At 47.1% G+C, this 20,219-nt stretch overlaps 1 protein-coding gene across 2 annotated transcripts in view; it reads left to right on the forward strand.

Moving 5' to 3' along the window:
- Positions 1-7,603: 7,603 nt before the first annotated feature.
- The window catches only part of BCAR3 (BCAR3 adaptor protein, NSP family member), a 239,727-nt gene continuing 227,111 nt past the window's right edge, over positions 7,604-20,219 (forward strand). The window contains exons 1-2 of one of the 2 annotated variants that reach the window (XM_084757815.1): positions 7,604-7,729; positions 8,271-8,415. The gene's annotated coding sequence lies outside the window, so the exon portion shown is untranslated. The other variant, XM_084757816.1, reaches the window with a different exon arrangement.

Here is a 20,219-nt window from a genome sequence, read left to right on the forward strand (position 1 = left end):
TCCAATCCTGAAATCCTAGCACCTTGAAGAGGCAGGAGGATCAGACATTGAAAGTCAGCTTTAGCTACATAATGAGTTGGTTTTATATAGCAATGCTGTCCCAAATAACTAAAACCTTCCAAACCGTAAATAATGTCTTAGTGTTGTAATTATAACAAGGTGTTGTGTTGTGAGGTATCCAGAGAAGACTGCTCAGACATTGGTTCCAGCCAAAGAAGTCTTTATTAGTGACTACCCTGGGAGTTTGGGACCCTAGTGCAGTCCTGATCCTTTCTCATAGTGGACTTTTAAGCATACACACACACACACACACACACACACAAAAACATATCCTAGGGTGACAGCACCTCAGTGAGAACAGTTAGCCAGATGCGGAACCATAGAAGCCAAAAAGCAAGGTTAGTACATTTAGGGACTCTCCCAGAACTATGGACTTTGATGGATTAGGTCTTTATTCTTAATTTGGCAGGTGGTGCTGCCTACGTGCTGGACTTTAAGGCCTGAATGGTACTGCTATCATGGTGTCAGCTGTGTCAAGGCCTGGGGTCCTAGTACGAAGGTAGGACCTTTATTACCCTTTCTGTGGATGTGTGTGGGGGCATGTCCATGTACTTGCACGGTGGTCAGAGGGCACTGAGAGTTGGTTCTCTCCTTCCACCGTGTGGGTCCCAGGGGGTCAAGCTCAGTCCCTCAGCCTTGGCCACAGCCTTCTTTACCTGTGGACCCATCTCATCTGCTTGGAATTGCTGGCCTTCACATATTTGCACACTTCAACTTAGGATGGGGTTCTGCTCTAATACACAGTTTAAACTGTAGTGTAACTTGAAGGTGCATTTGGTCTAATGTATCAAATGCAGGCTCACCTAGCTTCCTGAAATGCTGAGAACACGTGTGTTAGTCTACAGTTGCACAAACTCAATCTATGCCCAGCATCATCACTAGCCCAGGAAAAGAACAGTTTCTGCTCAATGCAAGTTGCTTTCTTTCCACTGTAATCAGGTCTAAGTCAGACTTGTAAGGGAACATGAGTGTTTGGATAACGGGCAAATTTGACTTGGTCAATGAATGTACACTAAACAGGGTTGAGCTGACAGCTATAGCTGGGGGTGAAGTAGATCAAGTAAAGTAGTTCAAAACCTGCATCTGTCTCCTTTCACACCTTCAACTTTTCCTTGCCCTGTTCTTCCATTCTGTAAACATTCATGGAGAATCTGTTCTGTTCCGTCTATGTACCAACAGTACTGCTTCAGGATGTTCCAGGGACCTCAAACTCAACATACTCATATCCTCACACACTCAGTCCTGTATTTAGTTTTTGCCTGTTATGTCAGCATTCCTCCACTGTCTTGGCTTCTTTTAAGACATAGCAATATTATAGGAACATGTTTTTGTTTTAATCCTAGGAATTGGGGATGTGGAACTGCCTGGCAGCAGGTGACTGTGATTTATCTCATGCTCTGGCGGGGATGTGATTTTGCTAGCTGCAGATAGTTTCTACAAATGTGTGATGTCTGGAATTCTGGGGACTTTTCAGAGATACATAAATGCTAGGGCCCTGAGAGGTGGAGGGGGTTGTTGGCTGGTTGTTGGCTGGTGGGTTGTTGGTTACTGTTGGTTAATTGTTAAGTAGTCATGTGAAAGAAGTTAGATATGCTAATGTCAAAGATCAAACTTGTCCCAGGGAGCTTGCCGCCCCTCATCAGCAGGAAATATTTTAATGAAAATGCTGCTCCTTTCTGACCCCTGCCTTTATTCATGGATCTCTTACTTTTCTTCTCTATTCTTTTTTCTCTCATATCTAGTGTTAGGGGATTGAAAGGGCGGGGAAAGTGTGAAGGGTGGAAGAAAGAAGAACCCACAAAGTGGCAAATGCAGGCTACACTGGCCTAAGTAGAATCAGCAAATCTCTGACAAGAAACTAGCTCGTCTACTCTCCTGCGTTCCTTAGTTCAAGGCGCATCTGTTTATCCCAGGAAACAGCTCTTATATTCTCAGCCTTCAACCACCTCCCTCATCCCAGCTCTCTACATTTTCATACTTTCCTGTCTTCAATAGCCCCGAGTCCATGATCTACACTGCAGCAGAAGACAGAAAACAGCCCATACTGCTGCCCAGCTAACTATGACCTTCAAAGTCAGGCCACGGTCAACAATGATGTGCAAAACATTTGGAATATGGTCCTGAGTGGACTCTTAAAGTTTGTGGGCTTTCTTCATTTGCGCGTTCATTTTGGACACAGTCTCAACTGTGCAGCCGTTGCTGTCCTGGAACTCACTAGACAGACTAGGCTGGCCTCAAGCTCACAGAACCACCAGACTCTGGGATCAAAGTACTCCACCACACCCAGCCGCTTCTCCATGTCTTAATAACAGGGGCTCCTACGGGAGCTTATCAGACAGGCTCCTATCCTGAGTAACTTAAGAGGTGGGCTTCCAAAGGGCCCATTCATCACTGAGGCCTGTACACAGAGGCCGACAAATGCAGTCGGGGAGGAGGCTCAGTTGGTAGCTTGCCTGGCATGCACAAAGCCCTGGATGAGCCCTAACTTCACGTGAACTATGAGAATACACGCTTGTAACCCCAGCACTCAGGAAGTAGAGATGAGGAGATCAAGAGTTTAAGGCTGTCCTCAGCTACACAGGTAGGCTGGACTGCAAAGATGTATAAACAAATGTAGGGCGTCTGGGAAGAGATTCTATCAGGAGGGCTTTGAGTCACTGAGCCTTCTGTGGATTAACCCTTTGATGGCTATTAGAGGATGGTGGAAACTCAGGACCTTGTTGAGAACAGATCCTTGAGATCATGCTTTGACAAATTCTGCGTGTTTCTGCTACCCTTGCCCCTACCGTCTGCCTGCTGACGTCACGTGACCTGCTCTGTTCCATACATGTTCCCGTGTCGTGGTGGTCTGTCTCAATATGGACACAGACACATTCGAGCCAAATAACAATAGACTAAATTGAGGTTGCCTAGCAGGACTTATGGCTTGGGAACAAAAGAAATGAGATCAAGTGACTGTATTTACTTAGTTTCGCATCTCTGGGCAGTGTACATGCTCTGAGCTATATCCTCAGGTCTCTCTAGACTTTTTCAGTCAGGATCTTTCTGTGGGAAGTACTGTAAGCTTTGTCACAGGTGAAAGCAGTCTTGGCGGGCTTTACCCTTGGGCACACCATGAAAACCCTGAGATAGACTGGGTGGAGCATCCTGGACCTGGGGACTCCACCTGGACTATTGTTTTTCTAATGCACCCTCAATGGGAGAAGACGACCCACCCTTCACACGAGACATAGTCAGGCCAAGAGCAACAACAGGTTTAGACCAGGCTTGAGCGTATGTGGGTTAAAAGGAGGACCAGCACACAGCCCAGAGACACCTAGGGACCCGTTCCATGGAACAGATACCAGAAGGTTCACTATTTTTTCCCTTTATCCTTTTTTCCCTCTTTTGTAAGCTAGTTGGGTTGTATAATAAAGTTTAATTGTTAAAAAACAGAGCTTACAAGTGGCAGACCTTGAACCTGTGACACTCTTGCCTCAGCCTCCCGTTCAGATTCGAAATCTGTGCCTCCAAGCCAGGCTCCAAGCACGTGGTGTGAATGTGGACAGGCAATTCAAGGCTCCGTTTATTGGCTCTTCAGCATAAGAGAAGGGCTTTTGACTTTACTGGGATGGACTAAAGTTTGATTACTGTGCACTGTGCATTAGTCCCAACATGGTTTCAAAAAAACATACTTCCTGTGTATACACACACACACACACATTTTATTTGATGGACTATGAGTTGTCAGCTTTGCTCAGAAACTTCTGAGTTACTCATAAAACATCCTGGTCTCACAGTTTATAGAGACTGTAGGCGCATAAACTGCCTAGAAAGCACAGGGGTCAGGTAGACTTAACACCAGCTCCAACAGGCAACAGGCCAAGTTATACTAGTCTTGGAGAAAATATTTTTGTAAAATGTAAATATTTATATAGAGAGAGCTGACCCAGACAGTAAAAAAGACGCTATAGGAAGACAGACGCCAAGCCTTCCTATCATGTTTATCCGTCGGGTATTTATGTAGGCTCCATTGAAGAATCTGTCTTAGCAAAAGTTTGCTCCCCTTTCTGCAAAGCAACCCAGGCAACTGTTACCAGAGCCCACATGTCAGAAGTGTTACTTCTCATAAGCTCGCAGGAAGCTAATATATACTGCTCTGCTGCTTGAGTCCCACAGCCAGTCAGCTAAGAGTAAATGCGGCGGCCTCGCTGGCTGGCTGGCTGGCAGTAAGGTGATCTGTCTGGAGGCGTGCTTACTGTTAAGTCTTGGGGATGAAGACTGTCCCTTAGGTTCTCCTCGGCTTCCTCACTGTGTGACTCCTCAGTCTCCGCTAGCTCTCAGTTGGTGAGGTCATAAGGAACTCCTAGTTCTGTAAACATTCTGTCCTTGGAGCCTACTCCTATACCTATGATAAAGCTCATGAAGATAAAGGTAAGGGCTCAGAATTGGCTTTTTGTTTCTTTTGACAACAATTTGGTCACTCCTTTTCAAAACCTTCGAAACCATAAGCCAAAATAAGCTTAGTTTATCTTGTTCTGTCAGACAAAAACTAGAGATGGAACTCATTTTAGTCTCCCCAGCAATGTGTGAGAATGCCTGTTTCCCACAGCTCATGTGCTCTCAAATAAGTGGAATTTGGTTATAATTTATAAATCACAACATTGTAGCCATGGCAAACCTACTTTATTATTAAATATTATAGTAATAATTCATGATTATATAAGGGAAATCTTTTTCTTTAAATACCTGGCCCTGCTAGACTGTAAAATAGCAATAAAAATTCAGATCAATGCAGCAAACCAGAAAATCCAGAAACCAAAGAGTATACAGGAAATTAGACAAAGACGAAGGTGGCACTACAAATTAGTACAGAAAGGCAGAGGGGTCAACACCAGCAGCTCTGGGGCAGACCACCCATAACTCAAGATATCCCAGATGGAACAAAGGTTTACAAATAAAACTACTAAAGGAAATTGTTTAACAATCTGGGGGCCTTCAAACCTAGAAGCTAGCTGGGCATAGTGGCACGCTCCTTTAATCCCAGCACTTGGGAGGCAGGGGCAGGCAGATCGCTGTGAGTTCAAGGCCAGCCTGACCTACAAAGTGAGTTCAGGACAGCCAGAGCGACATGGAGGAACTCTGTCTCGAAAAAACCCAAACAACAACAACAAACCCCAAACAAACCTAGACACTAGCAAACACTGACAAATTACAATATATGAATTTCTGTGAGATGAAAATCAAGTTTCATAAATAAAACCAGCACAAGTAGACTGGAAAATAAATAACATTTATTACCAACACAAGGCAGTTTTCTCTCATAAAGAATTACAAATAAAAACATATTATATAGCCACCCTAAGTGGATGTGATTGACACAACAGAAAAATAAGCTCAACACAAGTATAGCTAAATTACAGAAAATACAAGTTACTCTCTATATATGGGAAAGTACTCAGAGTCATGCATAATGGAAAAAAAATGAGTTTAAAACTACGATTACAGTTTCCTCGCGTTTGGTAACTTGAGTTGTGGGGGAATGGGCATCATCACCCACTGTTGGGGGGTACAGAGTGAGCGGACTCTGTGAAGGGACGCTGCCAAACCTTATCACAGACGGCACTGACTAGCACCCCGGGAAGTACGAGACTGCAAAAACGTGTTTGATATTACATATGATCAGGATGCTATCCCGTGTACAGAGAGCGGCAACTTCTACATTTTAAAATAAAAAAATTGAAAACATCTTCAAGTAGCCATTAGCACTACTTTCTTGTGGGGAGAATTTCAAATCTCGGACAAAGGAATAACAAGGGCATGTACTCTTTCCGGGACCTTCACTGACAATTTTGAAATTTTTATGTTTTGCATGAATTAAGGGTTTTGTCGGTACAATGGATTAAAAAAAAAAACACTCCATTCATTCCTACGCTTATTTACACTTGGTGAAGTGGAACGCTAACCCCGTGCAAAGTTAGACTTGTCAGAAAACAAGACTCTTGCCTCGATCTGGCAGAGTGTGCCCACTCCAACACCTTTGCGCTAAAATCGTGGAGGAAGAAAGAAGGCAGCCCCGAAATGCAGCGTTCTGGACTCTTTCTCAGAGCCACTGACACGGCATCTTGTAACAACAGCGGTCTACTTTTTTTTTTTTTTTTTTAAGATCCTCTCGAGATTCTGAAGGTGAGGTGGGGTACTTCGAATGCCCTCGGGCTAGACTGCGAGTCCGGTTTCCGTAAAGCTCCAGGCGTGGGGTGTTACGTGAGACCCAGGCCTACCCCACGCTCCCAAGGAGGCCGACATCTACCGCCACCTCCTCCCTCTTTTCCCCCTTTCCTCCCAATTGGGATCGGCCCGGGTCGCGTCGGCCAATGGAGGTCCCGGGAGTTAAGCTGTTTAGACTACAGAAAAAAGGGAAAGAGTAAAAGTTAAAAATAATTTTCCGAGAATTAAAAAAATAAGAAGTAAAAATCCTTCCGACTCCGCCGGGACTCGAACCCGGAACCTTTGAATGCCTTCAACCTCTAGAAGTCCAATGCGCTATCCATTGCGCCACGGAGCCACCTGTTGGAGTTTCCGCGCATCTGCCGTATTAAGCCAGAGGCAACTGGCCCGTCCCCGGTCCACCACGACCGCAGTTAACTGCGACGCCGGAGCCCAGCCACTGTGCCCAAGACCCCTCCAACTGTAACGGAAGCCGAGCGAGGCCGGCAGGCGCTCGACCTCCCGGGAGCCGCTGCCAACGGGCGTCTACGGGCCGCGCGCAGGTCGGGAGAGCGCAGCCGGGTCCGTCGTCCTACGCCGGCCGCGCCCGTCCCTCCCGGGCTCCGTGCCTGCCCCTCACCCCGCCTACCAGCTGTGTCCGGCGGCCGCTCCGGTCCGGCCGGGGCCGCGGAGCCTGCAGGGCCGGACTGGCTGTTTGCGCCGGGCCGGTGACGCTGGGCACTTCCGTCGCACCTGCGAGCGGCCGCGCCCGGGGCTGCGAGGCGAAGGCAAGGAGCCTTCGTGGGCCCCGTGCTCTTCCCTTACGCCGGGACCAGCGAGCGCGGCAGGGCCGCGGCGACGTCTGTGTGCGTGCTTGTGCGTGTTTATCTGCGCGGGGCTTCGTGGCAGCGGGGCTTGGGTTGCATTTCGCTCCCCACAGACCCAGAGCCGAATTTCGGAGGTATCCGGGCTCTGGTGGCCTGAGGGGGGCGACGCGCCCCGGACCGAGGTATCCTCCCGAGAGCTTGTCCGCTACGCCGGCCGCCTCGGCGCAGACGCCGATGCCCGTGCGCTCCCCACGCGCGTCCGGGTGGGCGGCCTCCGGAGGCGGACGGCGCGCGTGGGGGCGCGCGGTGCGGATGCGGGCGCGGGCGCCACGGCTGCCGGGCGCGCGGCTGAGCGCGATGGCGTAGTCTCCCCGGGCGCCGCGGCCAGTGCTGGACCCAGCACCTCTTTGGTCGGCAGATTCACGGGTGTCACCGTGACTCCAAGCGGCGGCGTGGGGAGGAGTGGATCTTCAGTTTCCGCCCCCCTGATCGCCATCAGAGCGACCCGGAAGCCACGCGAAGGGAACTAGCAGGCTAAGTAAGAACCCGGTTGCTAGGCAACGGCTGCTGCCAGACAAAAGCTTCAGCTTGGGCTCCAATCAGTGTGCGGCTCTCTGGGCCCCGCCTGTATAGGAATCGAGTGGCGCGACCAGAAGGTGACACTACAACACCAAACCCGCATCACGGATGGCCATGGGGTGGTCCCTGCCGGGCAGAACTGGACGTCAAAGGATAGGGTCCTTGCCTGGCACGGTGCGCTAAAAGGAGAGAGGGAATTCTCAGGAAGAGGATAGTGGGGGAGGACATTTTTATGTTAAGGGATAAATATCAGCGTCCCCATTATAGAAAGGAAAACCGCACCTACAGTAAGTTAAATCACACACATAGGGGCACCCCGCTAGAGAGGCGAACTGAGAAGAGTCGGGTTTTATTCTACCTTGCAGGCTAACAACATTACCCTTCACGGCTTTAGCGATATTGACACAACACGTGTGGACAATTGACAACAAACGCAGTAGCCAGAGGCTCTGCATGTTCTTGTTGGTTCTCTGAACTCGGACTCTCTCTGGAGCAAGGCATATGGGCCCCAGATGCATGCTTGCACATAAAATGGTTTTCATTATAGGAGGGGAATGCTGAGCTCGGGAACTGTGTTTTATGGTGAGCAGTAAGCAAGCAAGCCTGTTCTTTTGAGAGGGAGACATTACCTCACCTCTCAAAATTGCTCCTTGCAAACACAACTCTGAAAAAAGAGCCTGAAGAAAGAGCTCTCCATCTTGCATTCTTGGCACACCTAACAATAGCATGCAGTGACACTGATGGTGAACTGCCTCCACAGATAGTAAGTGACAGAGTTCTGTCTGATGCCACGCCGATTTCATACCATATAAACAATTTCCTTAACATGGATTTTAAAGATTGCTGCGCCTCTTAAAATGGGCAATACCCCTTAAAATAGAATAATAAAATAAAACCAGCGATTTATAAATAGTATCTTTACCGAAGGCTGCAATGTGCCATGCGCTGGTGACACCTTTGGTTCTCTCCCGTGGTTCTTAAACTTGTTCACAGCTGAAGTAGGGAAAGAGATGCTCAGGGGTTTGTGGGAAAACCATACACAGGGATTTTACTTGGGGGCATCGTCACAAAATCTCAAATATTGAAAAGTCATTGACATGATTAACAATTGTGACTCTTACTTAAAAATTCTGAGAAACTGGAATAGAGGAAAACTATATGCTAAGGAAAGATGTGTAAGTAATCATTTATACTTTAAAAAAATCCAAGAATTACAGATATTTGATTCCTTCTACTGGTTGAGATTTAAAAATTCTTTTCTATAAAAAACAACATTTAGACAGGATTAGCAAAGACTATGGGGAAACCAAGTGCTTATGTGAAGCACTTGGGACAATCAAGGTTGTATACTTTTACACAGCGGGACAAATGTCAGGTAAGCAGTGCTTCTCTGACAACACACAGTTTATAGAGTCTGGCTTTGTGGGTAGGTGTGTTACCCAAAAAAAGAGCAGGGATGTGTATTGTGTTGCTGTATTAGGAAAAAGATTCAGTGGGGGTTTTGTTCTCCTTTATAAACTAAGAGCTGACTAAGGATGGGTAATAAACAGCAATTATACACCTAAACCAAGAATTCCTGCAAGGACAAAAAACCCCAAACCAAAACAAAAACCGTCCTCTTCCTGTCAGAAGAGGGAGCCAGAGTATGGGCTACTAGCACCTTCCACAGAGCTGCGATCAGCCCTTCCCTAATTTCCCAGACAAGACAGCTGTAACCAGCAGTGCTCTGTCAGGTATTCAGACCTGGTACATAGCTTTAGGGGTCTGCAGTAACAGTTTCATGTTTGCCCAACAGGATTACTTTTAAGTTGCTGTGTTGTTCTAGGTAAAGCACTTGCACTTGGAAGCCATTTCTGTATTCTCCTGAATCTCTAAATATCTTTTTTTTTGGGAGGGGGGTTCTGAGACAGGGTTTCTCTGTGTAGTCTTGGTTGTCTGGACTCGCTTTGTAGACCAGGCTGGCCTCAAACTCACAGCGATCCACCTGCTTCTGCCTCCCGGAGTGCTGGGATTAAAGGTGTGTACCACCACCGCCCAGATTCTAAATATCTTTATTCCTAGCAATTTTTATTAGCTTTGCTTTACTCTAGAGGTTACTGTTGGTGAGTATTTTGGTATGACACCGATAGGCCTACTGTGGAAGGTAAAGTATAAATTTAAAATGTAATTCTTACCTTCAAGGATAACATGAATTCCCTGATGTGTGGCCTATGGATATGAAACAATATGAATATAATATAAGGTAATATATGAAAGATATATATGGCAAGTTGCAATTGGGTATCCCTCCCTCCCAACAAAATGTTTTGTAGCCTGAACTCCCAAATAATAAGCTCAGACTTGTAAAATATACCCCCAAAGAAATTTCCAAAGGATAGATTTTTAGCGAACAGAAACAGTGTCTTGAGAAAAACAAAACAAAACAAAGCAAAAACAAAAGAAGACACAAGCAAAATATCTGGTAGTAGTCTGAAATCATCTATGGAGTTGGACTGACGTTGAAATCTTGGCTTTTGTTTTCAAGATTTGACTCCTAACTTCTCCAAGTCATCTTTTCCTGGTCTGAGAAACCATAAATTTGCTGTGAGGATTAATTAATGTCTGCAGGAATTTATCCCAGGCCTGGCACAACGTAAATGTGACAACTAGCTTTTGACATTGTTATTAGCAATCATCTCTCAATAAAGAAATGGAGAGAGATGACTCAGAGGTTAAGAACACTACCTGTTCTTCCAAAGGCCCTAAGTTCAATTCCCAGCAACCACGTGGTGGTTTATAACCGTCTATAATGCAATGTGGGCCCTCTTCTCGTATGAGTACTGTATAAATAATAAATAAATCTTAAAAAAGAAAGAAAGAAAGAAAGAAAGAAAGAAAGAAAGAAAGAAAGAACGAACTCTCAGGTCCTGGGGAAGAAGTTCAGATACAGCATCAGTAAATTTGTTGCAACCCTAGTAATGTTCCCTGCCTACCCTACCCACACACAGCATGAGCCACGTTTGTTTCCACTTTTCTCCTCTGCCCCAAAATATCTAAAGTCAAGGTTTTCCCACAGCGGGAGGCACTGTGGGAAAGGGCGCTACCGACTTCTCCCTGGTCCAGTAGGCAGAGAAGGTCATGAAGACTCAGAGTTGTCACAACAAAGTTGGGCATGGATTGCTTCCATGGTTCTGTGCCATTAACTTATTTAAAAGAAGAGACTCAGCTGAAGATAAAGAGAGTGGCACCCAGCCCACACAAGGGAGGGCTGGCAGAGGAGGAGCTATCAGATTGTCTTGCGTGAAACTTGTGGAGGCAGCATCACAAAGGGAAACTGAGGCAATGAGGCAAGTGTAGAAATAGCACAGCTGAGCTGGGTGGTAGTGGCGTACGCCTTTAATTCCAGCACTTGCGAGGCAGAGGCAGGTGGATCTCTGTGAGTTTGAGTTCGAAGCCAGCCTGGTCTACAAAGTGAGTCCAGGACAGTCAAGGCCACACAGAGAAACCTCATCTAAAAAAAAAACAAAACACGGGTGGTATACCAATTTCAGACCTTGTGGCTAGCAGTCTATGGCTGCTAACCAGGCTTCAAAGGCTAGCAGAGCTCAGAAGGGATGTAGGACCAGCCTGGAAATGGCAGTTGCCTATTTGCTGCCAAGAAGGTTGGACAAAGGCCCAGACTGACCTAGATCTTCCAGACTGGACAAGCATTGTACCCAAACAAACCAGAGGGCACATGTGGCCTACTGTCCCTGGGAAATGATTCAAATTAGCAATAATTGTACCATGAATCAAGTTCATTGGTGATGGTATACTGCCACTGCATAGGCTTAGCCTTCTGGAACACTGATGAAGGATACAAGCACCTCTCCTTGTCCTCCAGAGCCTTGCAAATTAGCAAGTCAGACAGAAGAGCAGAGGTAAGCCCAGGAAATGGCTTCCGGGTCCAGGTTTTAAAACTCCTCGTTATTTCACTAAGACTTCTCTTCCTAGCTTTAAATCCATATTAAGCAGATCTCAAGATTCCATCCCCACACCTCAGAATTAACCTGCTCAACCTCCTTGTTGCCCCTTCATGGTCTTAGAGTAACTGTGGCCTTCTACATGGTACTGGAGGGAGGATGCAGGCTGGGGAGGGAAAAGGCATCACCAGAACCTTTCAGTACACCATCAGCACAGTGATACAGAAACTGCAGAGCAGCTCCAGGACGAGCCAGACAAGACTGGGCATGGAGCTTCAACCAGGTTATGACCATTACAACCATGTGACCCAGGCTCCCAAGAGGATGGATAGAGAAGATCCTAGAGCCAGAAGTGTCTGTTCTTTGGGGGCTTCAGCTATTTCCCTCTGTCATGTTTCTGTCATAAACCCCCACAGATGACCCCAGCAATGCCTTGTCTCAGTATAGGTGTTTTATTTGTCATCAGGTCTCTCTCCCCCCTCCTCTCTCTCTCATTTTTGTTTGTTTTGAGACAGGGTTTCTCTGTGTAGCTCTGGTTGTTCTGGAACTCACTGTGTAGACCATCCTGACCTGGAACCCAGAGGTCCACTTACCTCTGTCTCCCAAGTGCTGAGATTAAAGGCTTGTGCCGCCATCACCTTGTTGAGGCCCGACATTGAGACTATCCCAGCCTAACATCAGAATAGCCATTCTGTCTCTAATCCCCATCTTGATTATAAGGTAAAATTAAGTTCAAGTTCTCAGGCTCTGCCTCCCAATGATTAATATGCTGACACTTTGTACGGTCAGAATCACCTCTTATATTGTTATGTCTCTATGGTTTCATTACCCAAATGTTGTACACTTTGTTAACTGGACATTCTTTAAGCCCCCAACTACAGGACCAATCAAATTAAAGGTCAGAAACGCTTTGTTTAGCTCATCAAAATGATGTAATGCTGCCCTCCCCTTGCTTCCCACCTGGTTACCTGGTTGTTACCTGGTTACAGTTTTTCTTGTAAAAAGCCTGCCTTAGAAACAGACTGGCATCACAGTCTTGGTTCCTGAATCCAGATTGTGTCTTTGAATGATCAAACTTGGCTAAGGGTTCAATAAACTTCCATCTATCTGAGTCCGGTGTCTAAGTGGTCAGTGTGCTGCTAGTCCTGAACACTAACACACCTGGCGAGGTTTCTTAATCTAACTAGAAATAACATCCATTTTTAAAATTCCTTCATTCGTTTGCTGTTACTTTGTAAGAATCACTTCTCTGGTTTTTAGATAGTTTCCTGTGCTGGCCTTAAACCGGCTGTGTAGCCAAAGATGACCTTGAACTTCTGATTCTCCAGCCTCCACCTTCCAAGTACTAATATTACAGGCGAGCGCTGTACCACCAAGCCCATTTGTATTTGGTGCTGTGTGCATGCTAGCCAAGCATTCTCCCAACTAAGCTACCTCCCAGGCCCCATTTGCCATAGCTTTAAGATGCCATTTGCTTTACCTTGTCTTTGCCAAGTTCTAGCAAGTTATGAAAGAATTGGATTTTTGCAGGCAGTGGTAGTTTTCAAAACCTCATCTGTTTCACCACCCTGTGATCATATAATCTTATCATTGAAATTAAGACCAACTATTGGTTAGGTAGCCTGGCTTGTTTGGAGAAAGTTGGAGGAGAGGAGGAGAATGTTTCAGACGTGCATGGCTGGGAGCAGGGATTAAGGGGCAGGATGAGGCGGTGGGTTTTGAGACAGCCATATGACACTGGACATTAATTAGCTTTCCCCTCCACACCTCTAAGAGAGAGAAACTCCATCCTTTCTTACTTCCTCCCTCCTGCTGGGAATCAAACTGAGTTCATTAAGTTTGCTCAGCAAGCAAGCACCTTTGTCCACTGCTGTTTTGTCTGTCTCTGTTTTGGTTTTTGTGATAGGGTTTCTTTGTAGCAAAGGTTGGCCTGGATTTCTGCTTGTCGCCCAAGATGGCATTGAACTTTTTGTGCTCCGTGTCAGCTTCTCAGATGCTGGGCTTGTAGGCTGTGTCTCTGAGCTTATGTACAGAAAAGCATTTCTACTTCTCAGGGTTGTCAGGAAGATGCTGACATGGTGACATGCCTGCAAGATCTAATAATCATGATTTATCGTTGATGCACAGATTATCCCAGGCTTCAGCAGCTTAAAACAATAAAAATGTATCATCTCTGTTGCCGTGGGTCAGGGGACAACTTAGCTGAGGGGTTCTGGCTCACAGTGCCTCTTGAAGTTGTCTGGGGCAGTAATTATCTGAAGATTTGACTAAAGCTGGGGATTTGCTTCCAAGATGACTCATTGCTGCTGGAAGAGGGTCCATTTCCTTGTTGTGTACACCTTCTCTCTAGGAGCTGCATCTGCTAGAGAGCTTTATCTGACAGAGGGAAATAGGCAAACACACACACACACACACACACACACACACACACACACAGAGAGAGAGAGAGAGAGAGAGAGAGAGAGAGAGAGAGAGAGAGAGAGAGAGAGACTATACTCTTGATTTAGCCTCAGAAGTCACAAACCCTCACTTTAACCCACCTTCCCCTCCTTCACAGTCTTAGAAACCGTTCAACTCCATGTACCTCCCTCCTGTGTTTACTTACGTTCACTCCCTGTCAACTCCTTGCTTGCTCTGCCTCTTGACCTATGGTTGGCTTTATTTAGCTCTTGCTTACAGAAAGATCTTGGGTTGAAGGTGTGTCCTAGGGCTGAGCCACACCACAACTACTTCTTTACAATAAACAGAAAGCTCTTGGGTTAAAGATATGTGCTAGGGCTGAGCCACACCACAACAAGAAACAGGTTTTGTTTTTTTTTTTTTTCAGTTCACAGTCTTGGGGTTCACTATATGATCAAATATCCTGCAACAGACTGGTCCACTTCCAGGCTCCAGCCCCACTTGCCATGCTTTCTTAGACACTTCTGTAGCCATTTTTGTACACCAAATACCCAGTGTCTGGGAACTCCTTTGTGAGTGCCTCCCTCACTGGACTGTATATTATCGGACAATGTGACAATTCAAGTGTCTTGGTCACTTTCAGATGGACATCTAGCACTCTTGGGCACAACGTAGATATGTAATAAACGAAGAGCCAGTGACTCTGTGGGTGGGTGTACCCTGGAGGAGAGAAGTACACACAGACAATACAACTTGCCAGGTGTGAGAAAGGGGCCTGACCACTGGGCAAGGGGAGGGATGGGTGGCAGGATCTCTCAGTAGAAATCTGTATTTGTATTGAGTCAGGAGTAGGAAAAGCAAAGTGTAGAGGAGAAGAAAGAGCAGCGAAGGCAGAAGAAACAAGCTAAGTAAGGACAAACAGGCAGAGAGCCTCTGGATCCAGGGCCAGAGGAGTTCAGCAAGCAAGGATGAGGCGGGCAGCCAGGAGTAGCAGGACCAGGGAGCCTGGAGCACTGAGTAATCCTCTGATCTGTTCTCCTCCCTCCACTCACTCCCCTCTTCCCTGGATACCTTTTTGAGAAGCTTCCAGAGTCATTGGCTCTAGAGTCCTTAAGGTGACAGGACATGTTATAGAGAGGAGACTTCTTCCTCATTTCTCTCTTTCTCCTCTCTGCCCTCCCCTTCCATCCCCTCCTTTCATCCTTCACCAGACTCCGTTCCATTTGTGGGGATTCCTCTCCAGCCCAAGAGCTGGAAAGAGTATTTACTTCTTACTATGTTTTAAAAGACAAACAGAACCCTAAGCTAAAATTGTGTCCTCCCCCATTTAACAGGAGCAAGAGAAGCAGATTAGCTCTAGCATGTGCATCACCAAGGGCAGAGAGAAGGCTCATGTTGGTTCCCAAAATAGGCAGATACAGAGGGGCCAGGTTAGCTGAGCAGAAGTGTGGCAAAGAACAGGTGGAACATGGCTGTGCCCTGAGGTGAGCCTGTCAGGTGACGCCCACCCTTTGCTCCCACCTCCCGAAACTGTTGGACAAAGTGCCATCAGGCAGGTGCTGCCCCCGAAGGTTTTGGCATGGAGAAGGACATGGAGGCCTGGCTCAGGCCAGGGAAGGGGCATCTTGACTCTCATGGTAAGGGCTAAGCAGAGAACCCAGAGCTGGAGGAGCAGGACCTCGTGTGCTTTCCGTTTCCATGCAAGAAATGTGCCAGGGGGACCCCGGGTTTTCTCTCTGCAGAGACTTGATGTGTTATCCTTTTCCTGCAGAGTGCTGAGGTCAGCCCCAGGGCCTTGTGCTTGCTCAGCAAGCTTTCTACCTCTCAGCTGCGCTCCAGCTAGGGCTGTTGCTTAAATGTGCTGTTTCTTTCTGTCAGGGAGGAGCCTCCAGGGCTCAGCAGCTCTGGCAGGAAGGAGCTGTGAAGGGAAGCTGCACCTCTGCAGCTCCTGATAGCAAAACATGGTGGGATAGGTATGTATGTATGTAGGTAGGTATGTATGTATGTATGTATGTATGTATGTATGTATGTATGTATATGTGTGTGTATTCTCAGGGCCAGACTGGCATGACGAAGACACTGTAGTCTGATTCCAATGCCAGGGTTGCTGGCTAAGGTGGACACTCATAGGTGACAGACCTGGAATCAAGACTGTAGTTCTGAGGTCTCAGGGGGATATAACTGTAATGCTTGTGTGTAGAGACAACATCCTCCATTCATGTCTCCCAGAGCTGGGTAGACCCCAGAGGGACCCCAGTGCTTGAGAGCTTTGATAGATTGTAGGGAGCAGATGATGATGATGGCTTGGAGCAAATCCAGGTGTGCGGCCCACAGTTAAGTTCACAAAGCTCTCCTTGCATAGAGCTTTGCCTTGGATGGTTCTCTGGTGGAAAGTGGTTGCCCCCAGGCTACCTGGGCACACAGAACAAAGCACCAGGGAAGACAAGTTTGAAAAATACACTTATTTTATTTTATTTTTGATAAAACAGAAGAAAGGAGGAGGAGGAGGAAGGGCCTCAGGAGGCACTTTAAGCTCACACAGGGCACATGGGGGAGGGTTCACTTGAGGAACAAGGGCTGAAGACAATAAAGTTAGTGTGACAGAGGCCTGGGAGGAGGACAGCCAAGAAGCAGTGTAGGTGGAGAGCAGGTCTGGAAGAAAGAAGGGCCTGTGCCAGGAGGAAGCGGGACAACAAAGGGAGAGAGGATCCTGTAAGGAGGTAGAGGGAGCACAAAGGAGGACACGGGAGGGACCGCCACAGGGCACCTCAGAGATGTCAGCAGCGGGGAAGATGTAACCTCTGTCTGTAGAGCTTGTTCTTTGGGAGCCCTGGCTGTGCCCTAACCAGTCCACAGGGCTAGTGCAAGGTCACTGTAGCCCAAATGTGGGAGGGAGGGCCAAGGATTGGCAGGGTGCTTGTGATAAGCCTGGGGTGATGGTGCAGTGTTTATTTGTTCATTCAACAAACACTCACTGAATGTGTACTAGGAATAGAGCAGACAAGACAAAATCCCTGATCTCTCTGAGGCATGCATGCATGCATGATGTATGTATGTATGTATGCATGTGTGTATGTATATATTTACTATGGTGTTGAGCAGGGTTGGGGGGCCAGTGTCAAACCCAGGATCACTTGCTTGCTAAGCAAACTGCTAGGATGTTTTAAAAGCATAAATTGTGCCGGGCGTAGTGGCACACGCCTTTAATCCCAGCACTCGGGAGGCAGAGGCAGGCGGATCGCTGTGAGTTCGAGGCCAGTCTGGTCTACAAAGTGAGTTCAGGACAGCCAAGGCTGCACAGAGAAACCCTGTCTTGAAAAAACAAAAAACAAACAAACAACCCCACCCAAAAAAAAGCGTAAATTGTGCTGGGTGGTCAAACGTAGGCCCTCACAAATGTTGGGTCATTGCTCAGCCACTGAGCCACACCCATAGCCTCCGTAATCTAGGTTACCTTCTAAGGAGAGGTGACAAACAGCATGCAAGGGGACACTTTTTATGCACATTCAAGACGTTGATTGTTTTTCTCTACCCCTCAACTAGATCAGAGGTGTTTGGAACCAGGTGCTGCTGAGCTCTGATTGCAAAGGACAGAGCAGAAACACAGTCAGGACTTTTTGTGAGAGTACTCTCTGGGGTCTGTACACCACTTTTGTGTACTTTCTTACAGCTCCCAGATACAAGTCCCTTCAAGATGAAGGAAAATGAAGAGTTCAAATGTCTGCCCACCCGGAACTGGCTAACGTTATCCCTTCTAGTAGCTTCTTTCATCGTTTTACCTTCTCTCCAAGGGATACTCTTTACAACAGCCTAGTGTCAGCCTGGAACTCCCTGCTTAAAATGTTCGGATGATCAGTTGGTCAGAATGTGTTTGAATCCCAAGAAACAGAAACCTTAGCTACTTGGCCCCACCGTCATCTCAGTTGACAAGTAGCCCAGGGAAAATGACCCCCAGGAGGCAATCGGTGACTCCATAGCAAGGAGCTCAAGCCCTTCTCTGTCAGAGTAAGCAAGGTGGCTGCTGTATCCACATATCACAGGGCCTAGTGGGAGGTGGGGGGTGCTTTGTCCCCCTTGTATCTGCAACAGGAGAGACCTTTATCCAAGGACTCAGCAAATTGCCTTTTTGACTGTTTACAGTACTAACCCTGAGCCAAACTGCCACCATCTTTGAGAGATTTGCTGGTCTTGTCCCCAACTTCCCGGATCAGAGAAGAAAGGGGTGTGGACGACCATGGGACCCTTCCCCTGAATATCTAGCCGCCTCTTCACGCCAGCTGTATGCAGTTCTACCCTAATTGCACAGGGCTGTGGGGGAGGTAGGACGAGGGTATATAGGGGGGAGGGAGGGGATGGGAGCGGCTTTTGTCGGCTACCTTGGAGAACCCATCACCTCTGTTGGGTGGCAACTTTAAGGGTACCTACGCTCCTGCCTGTACCCCCTCTCTCACTGCTCTGTAAGTAAGCCTAAAGAACTCACGGGTTCCCCCAAGGGAAACTTAGGTGGACTTGAACCTGGGTTTGTCAGTGGGAGGACGGGTGGAGATTGTCGGCTGTTCTCCCAGAAAAGGATTTAGTAACAGCTATACTTGCAAATGCCTTCCTAAATCACGGGCAAGGGAACAGGTACTCCATGGCTGCTTAGGAGAAGCAAGGGCCAAGTATAATGTAGATTAGATTTCCTGCTTTAAAAAGGAAAAGAAGAACTGGGCGTTTAATCACACCTTTAATCCCAGCACTTGGAAAGCAGAGACAGACGAATCTCTGAGTTTGAGGCCAGCCTGGTCTACAAAGAGAGTTCCAGGACAGCCAGGGCTGTTACACAGAGAAACCCGGTCTCAAAAAACCAAAAAAGAAAATAAACAAGGAAAAAAGAGGCAGGGGTTGGTGGCCCTCACCTTTAATCCCAGCACTCAGGAGGCAGGAAGCAGAGGCAGGTGGTTTTAAATTCCAGGCCAGCCTAGTTTATAGATTGGTTTCTAGGACAGCCAAGGCTACACAGAGAAATTCTGTCTCAAAAAACAAACAAACAACTCTGTTGGCCAGGAAGCAGTCAAGGGTGAGAGGTCGTTGATAGGCAACCACAGGTGTCTGTCCCAGGTGGCTCACTCTGACTTTCAACACAGAAATCTCACGTGGTAACAAGGCCCTAGCCCATCAGGCCTCTGCCTGCAGCTCCAGCCTCAGCCTTGTCAACTATACCCAGCTGTGGTCTCCAATCACCACACAGCACTGTGATCTGAGCCTTCTGTCCTTGGATGCTCCATGCCTTTGCCTGTCAATGTCTTATTTGCTCGGGCAGCTTTTCTCTGCTGACACTGTTTGCAAGCATTGGGCACCTTCCTGTAACGCCTGTAATCTGAGTTGTAAGTAGCACAGGTGGCTACACACACAGTCAGACACGGATCAGCGGTTGAAATTCCAGCTCTGATGCTCACTAGCTAGCTACGTGATCTCAAGCCAAGTTCTGAAATTCGCTTAGCAAAGTGATTCTTTTGTAAAGCCGTAAAGACGAGTTTATTAAAAATAATGGGACTTGCTTCATTGGATTATTTTTGCTGTTTTTGTTATTTTAGTTGGTGGATAATGTAACGGATTGCATCGTGACATTTTCATTTTCCTGCGCATAGATCATGATACTTTACCTCTGTTTGCTGCCATTATTGGATTACTGTGAGGATTATAATGTATGTATCGTGCTCGGCGCAATTATCTAGCACATCAAAACTGCTATACGCCAGCTCTTATGTGGCTTTGGGTATGCTTAGCATTCTCACAGAGGGGCATTTGTTGACACATGCACGGAGCAGCATAATAACACAAGGCGGCTCTGAGACGTTTGATCATTTTGCAAATAAATATTCCTCACGTTTCACCACCCGGGATCTGTGCATTGAAAGATAGGCGCCTACAATTCTTTTTTTCTTTTTAACTTTCGATTTCCTTTCTGTTGTGGGCTTAACCCAAACCTTCAAGCATGCTAGGCAACTCCACTGCCGTTGTGCTGCACCCCAACTTCCTCTGTAGCCTTTAGGGCGCTGGTTTTCAGTGTAGACGGGCAGCTTGAAGCCCCCTTGACCATCACCTGTGTCTAAGAGCTGTCTCTAAAAAGAAATTAAAGGTGCCTGCCCATGGTCCCTTTTCTCCAGCCCTCTCCTGGTGCTCTTACTGGTCACCTAGATGAAATCAAGCAGGCTCTGCTTTTGGTCCTTGCGGCTTGCACGGA

Source organism: Acomys minous (assembly GCF_964271855.1).
Source record: "Acomys minous genome assembly, chromosome: 14".
In the NCBI taxonomy this organism is placed as follows: domain Eukaryota; kingdom Metazoa; phylum Chordata; class Mammalia; order Rodentia; family Muridae; genus Acomys; species Acomys minous.